Source organism: Lolium rigidum, chromosome 2, assembly GCF_022539505.1.
Source record: "Lolium rigidum isolate FL_2022 chromosome 2, APGP_CSIRO_Lrig_0.1, whole genome shotgun sequence".
Classification (NCBI taxonomy): domain Eukaryota; kingdom Viridiplantae; phylum Streptophyta; class Magnoliopsida; order Poales; family Poaceae; genus Lolium; species Lolium rigidum.
In genome coordinates this window covers 25259197-25265196 of record NC_061509.1, presented here as the reverse complement: position 1 = coordinate 25265196, position 6000 = coordinate 25259197, and positions in this window count along the sequence as shown.

Here is a 6000-nt window from a genome sequence, read left to right as displayed (position 1 = left end):
CGAACTGTTCATTCTAACCCTAGTATATGAAATCTGTTCACTTTGAAACCCTGGTCATGTTTCGTGTTGACTCTGATGTCGCATGGCTGGACAACTTACCAGTTTGCTGACGTAGATAGGTTGTCCAGCAATGTGTCATCTCAGTAGCACAAAACCACCCGAGAACAGAGCAAGGTTGTCAAGTGAACGGATTTCTTATTTCAAGGTTAAAAATAAACAGCATAGGAGTTGAAGATTGTAACGGGATCTCTGGTGAGAGTTCAATACGGTGCAGCATAATTGCGCAGTTTGCGACCTGCAAGTGTGCCCTGTGTGGCAAAGCTTCTTCAGAACGCTGGTCTTCTTTTGCTCTTCTTTTAATCGGTGGCATCTTTCTTTGCTGCTCGCTTGCTCGTAATCAAAGCTCTCCCTACAGTGTTATGTTGGGTCAACGCATGTATTACAGTTCAATCAATGGATTTTTGCTTAGTTTCTAGTGTTAGTTGTGCACTGGTTTCCTTCTGTACCATGCTGTGTCAGTTTGGTCAGCGGCCATTCAGTCCGTGCACTGTCCAACAAAGTAATCAGTATGTAGATGGAAAATTCTGAATAGTGAATTTGGGAGTGAATTAATACGCCTATCACAATTCACAAAACAAATAAACCATTTAACTTGGAGCAGCGCACTGTCCAACAATGCATCTCCAACAGGGCTACGATGCAACTCCAGACCTAGGTATCGCTGTCACCAAGTTTACTTCAGTTGAGACAACGTGCCAGCGATGCCAGATTGGTGGCGGTTGGCCCTGGAGGCTCGGACCAATGACCACGGCCTGGACAGGTTCAGAGCATGTAGTGACAACAATCACCAACAGCTAACAAGGCAACTAGAAATAGCACCATGTAAGGCTCTGTTCCATTGTTGGATTATCTCATTGTTCTTCTGCTCTGGAAGCCTCCATGAAAGCAGGATTCTTGTTTGCTTTGATGACAGTACCTGGCTATAGTATCTGTTTGCTTCGGCTTGATCTATCTAACCTTGAAGAGCTGTTTTGCTTTTCTTTCAGGCATATATTTACAAGATAAATTGACCACATAACTTAAGTGCTGACATCTTCTGTCCCTGTCCTATGTAAGTCAGTAAAAAGCATATGTTTTTTCTCGCTCTAGAGAAGGGATGGGTTTGACTCTAAAGGGGTTGCATATAGGTTAGATCGGTCAGCCTAAGGTCTTATTGTTGGAGGAATCGTGATATACCACAGCTCAATGAAAGAAGTGAATTAGCGTCAGCAGTGGACCTCGTATTTAGATGGAATGACTTGGATGAGCAATCAGTAGTTGACGTTCGAACCAATCTTCTCTCTAGTAGACTTTAGATTTAGTCGCCTGTTTGTTTTGTTTTGAATTGACATAGAGAAAGGTTTCTTGCGTTCCCTTAATTCGGGAATAGGTGGCGAAGGCTAGTTGGCGGACTATATATAAAGGAAAGGGGTGATTTTTCCTTTATGGCAATAAGAGTTGATTCCCTTGCTTATAGTTTTGGATCGATTCCGTGTATTTAACATATTTAAGAGTGGTTAGGAGAGAGAGATTAATGTTGTTGTGCTTTACATCCCAACAGGAAACTGATCACCCTAGGCTCAGATGGTTAGCTCGACTTGGTGGCTACCCCACAACGCGAGTTTGAATCTCCTTGGACGCGGGTTTGCAGCTCATTTAGCTTCTATAAAAATATGCCCCGAGTGCTAGTGCTCTTGGGTCTCGTTTTTTGATCACCACGGGCTCTGAGTGGAACATGTGCGTCACTCTAATCCCCGGCAAGTTTAAACCCTCTCTATCCTAACCCCTGCCACAAGTTCTGACCCTTCGGCTAAACCTGACCATCCCGTGGTTGCTGGGACTCAAGCGCGAGTAATGCTACAGCTACGGGATATTTCTTACGGAATTGGTGTTACAGACTGACATGGAAATCAACCGGAGATCACAGCCCATATAGTCACGGAGGGATGGGGATTTAAGCCACGGGCATAATTCCGTAAGTCTAGGATTACCGCTCAAGCGCCCATGGCATTGGAGAAACAGGATCCTCCTAGACGCTATGTAAATTATTACCTGATATTATTGCCAACTTCATATTACCAGAATATCAGCAATACATTACAATAATATTACCAGAATAAATTACCATAATAAATCTCTAGAATAGCATCATCATAATATTAGGAATTTCTTGCATTTCATTTACACTCAACAACCTCATATCACCAGAATAAGGGCTAGCATAGTTTGAGCAAAATATAGCTGCTACTTGACAGTAAACAACTCATGACATCGGGTAAAACCAACCCATCCTTGATGACAACATACATGAATGCTAAATACATGACAACATAAAAGTTCTTGATGATAAATGCATGACAATGGTTCTATCTACATCCTCCTTGTGCGTCAACAACAGCTTAACCTGCACGGCACACAGAAGGGACTGAATGGCTTGATCATTAGCAAGAAAACATAAAACATCTAAATTAAACACAGTCCAAAATTCATCATGCCAAAGCAATTGGAAAAAGAATGAACTGTAAAGTTAATTGGAGATCCTATGATGGCCTGGTGTTACTCATCAAGTGCTTTTGCATATATTTTTTCTTGAACCATCCTATTTACAAATTACAATCTATAAGTTGCACATGTGCAAATTAATACACACAGTCCACGTCTGGATAACAGAACAAGTATAAAGATGTGCTGCAAAGATAAGGAACACCATGATGCAAACATAGTGGTAGGCAAGAAGTAGTGTTCAGTTGGTAGACAAAGCTATTGGTACTACTTCTGACCAAGGTCGATCCATGTGCATCTCGGCCAATGGTTAGTCTTTTCCAGTTATGATAATTAGAGGTAAGGGTGCTTACAGTAAGTAAAAGGAATTCTGTACTGAACTACATGTGGTGTGCATCCCCAAATCATCTGATGTGACTGATCACATTCAGACATACCGCCATACCACTTATGACAGCTTGGCCACTGCTTTCTTTAACCAAACCAGAGCTACTTGGGGATCATCCTCTTCTATGACGTTGCTCCTTTTTTCTCCCTCTCCTAGAACCCAACATATATGGTGCAGGCAAAATGAACATCATCATATCATCGTCCTCCTAATCCCTCCTCTTTCTAATGCGGTCCCTTATTGTCTTATCCATTGCAAAACTAAAATTAATATATACTTCTTAGTTTCCAAGTTAAACAACCAAATCACTTGTAATATAAAATAGGAATTTGCAGATAACAAAACAATCAAGAACTTGCGAATAACATAAAAAATCAAGAACTTGCAGAATTCGCAGATACCATAAGTCCATAACAATCAAGAACTTGTAGGATCCACGCGGGTTGACAGGTAATGGGCCGTGTGAGGCCCTTGCTCTTGCTGAAGATTTACTACTGCTTCGAAGAAATATCGCTTCATACTGCAAGAATGTGATTGCTGATATCATTGAAGGATCAATGGGGAAGTATGGCTCAGCAGTTATTAAAGAAATAAAAGCTACAAGTGCACCGTTCCAGGACTGCATTTTTTACCATGAGGGTAGAGCTAGTAGCTTTGAAGCTCACAACCTGGCTAAGCATGTTTTGTCAGAGGCATTAGGACGCCGTATATTTGATGGCTTGGTGTGCCAAACTCTGTAAGTATTCCTTTATAAACATTATGATTAATCAATAAAGCTTAGCAGGTTGGGCCACGTTCCCTGCCGGACCGGGGCTAACCGAACGAAGCCAAGGGGAAGAAAGGTGGTGTGTTTCAGAGCTTATTACAAAGGCGGGGAATCAGACATATACCATCATTGTTTGCTGATGACGATGTTCCTCAAGCCGGTTACTGAAGAATCGACAGCAGCCAATGCCCTATTGGATCTGTTTGGGCAAGCTTCAGGTTTGCACTGCAATTTAGCAAATGTTTTGTTGTTCCTGTTGCTTGTGGGATGATCAATGTGTTGCAAAGCTCCCCTGACAGTTGACAAACTTCCCTTGTTCCTACCTGGGACTGCCTCTGTCGCTCTCATCTCTGACAAAGACTCGGCTGCAAGATCTGATCGACAAGATCGCTGGACGCTTGGCCACATGGAGGACATTGCTATTGCCTCCGAGTGGCAGGCTCATTCTTCTGAAGACCCTTCTCTCGGATATCACAATCTACCGTATGCTGTCCCTTGACTTGCCCCCATGGCCATGGGTTTTAAGCTAACCAACAAAATTTGCTGCCCATTCTTTTGGCATGGAGCTGAAGACACAAAATGAGCGAATTGTTTGGTGGCTTGGCAACAAGTTTGAATGCTAATTCAGTACGGTGGGCTTGCAATGTTAAAACCTCAAGATGATCAATGATGCACTTCGAATGATGTGGCGGTGGTTTGAACGTGTTGGGCCGCTGAGAGCTTTGGAGAGGGCTGAACTTCAAGTTAGCAAAGAAAGCCGAGGAGATGTTTGCAGCACCAATTTGGCAATGGAGCAGACACTGTTTTCTGGTTGGATCGATGAATTGATAGTCAGTCCGTGCTTATGGAGTTTGTGGAAGGCCGTGGCGCAGTAGCTGAAGCCTTGCAAAAAAACATGTGGACTGCTGATATCAGAGGGCAACCCACGGTTCAGGCGATCATTGAGTTAGTTCATCACCGCTGTTGGACAACCGACAGGTTGCACAAGAGAGAGCTACTGCTCACCCAAAAGTGCACTCTGTGTGACCAAGTTCAAGAAAACATTGATCATTTGCTCATTTGGTACCCCTTCGCCCACGAGCTCTGGTTCAAGCTTTGTCAAGCCAACGGCCACAATAGACTCGTCCCTGCTACTCATGATTTTGTGAGGAATTTGTGGGGTACTATGTGCACTATAGATGTCCCAATTCAGAGCAAAGGAGGTGGCAGTTCTAGCAAGGTATAGTATGATTGAGCTGAAGCTATTTGGTGAGCTTTATTTTTGCTCTGTTTGTGAAAGGTGGCGGTACAGGCGTCATACACTCCATCCATTCTTCAAATCTGGTTTCCCCCCTAGGTAGACGCTTGGCATACCAAGAAGGTGTGGTATTTGCCCGGATTCTATCTACGGCGCTTGAAGTACATTGATTTCATCGAGCTCATTTTGGAAGGCAATGACAACATCGAGTTCATTCACAGAAGGTGCGGTGTGGAAGTATTAGGCCGCTGGAGCCATGTCATCCCTGTGTTCTTGACGAGCTGTCTGGTCACAAACCGAAGCCACATAGATCGGAAGTGGTCAGTTGAGACCCACCATAATCCCATGATTGCGGCAATTCGTTGCTGGCACCTGGCATAGCATACTCAAACTTGAACCAGAACCAGTAGTAGTAATAAGAACATCAGCTGATTGTTCCGGGAAATATGGTACGAGTTTGAGTATCGTGTTGCAGGGAAACAGCACCTCTCTACACTGAATTGAACTATCCTAGGATATGCAACGTGTTGCAGGGAAACAGCACCTCCCTACACTGAATTGAACTATCCTAGGAATAGTATAGTTGTTCTCTTCAGTACTCCAACTGTATTGTGCCGCCGGACAGAGCAGAGGAATATGCATATCTCATAGTTGTCGCCTTTCTAGCATAATAAAGAATTGGCACTTGCTATTGAACATGAGGTTCTGCTAGCAATTCCTTAGGCTGCAAGACAGTTTCTTCCTTGATTCACTGCCTGATATCAGCACACGAGCTTTCTCTCACAGCTCCAGATCGAATCGACTTGGTTCCAAGGCATGAACTTTGATTGAGCATAATATTCCTAGATTGTGCCAACCCCAAATGACCCAACATGTTTTGGAAGCGTTCTCCTGTCGGATGCATGACAAGATGTTGGCGTTAACTTGAACCGAACTGAACCTTGGTAGTGTTTTGGAGGTAGTGCCCACGGTGTCTTGACTGAACAACGGCTAAGGTGTTGGCCGATCGTGGCGCAGCTTCACTACGTGCAGTCTCCAAGACGTATATAACAGGTGGCGGCCATGGTA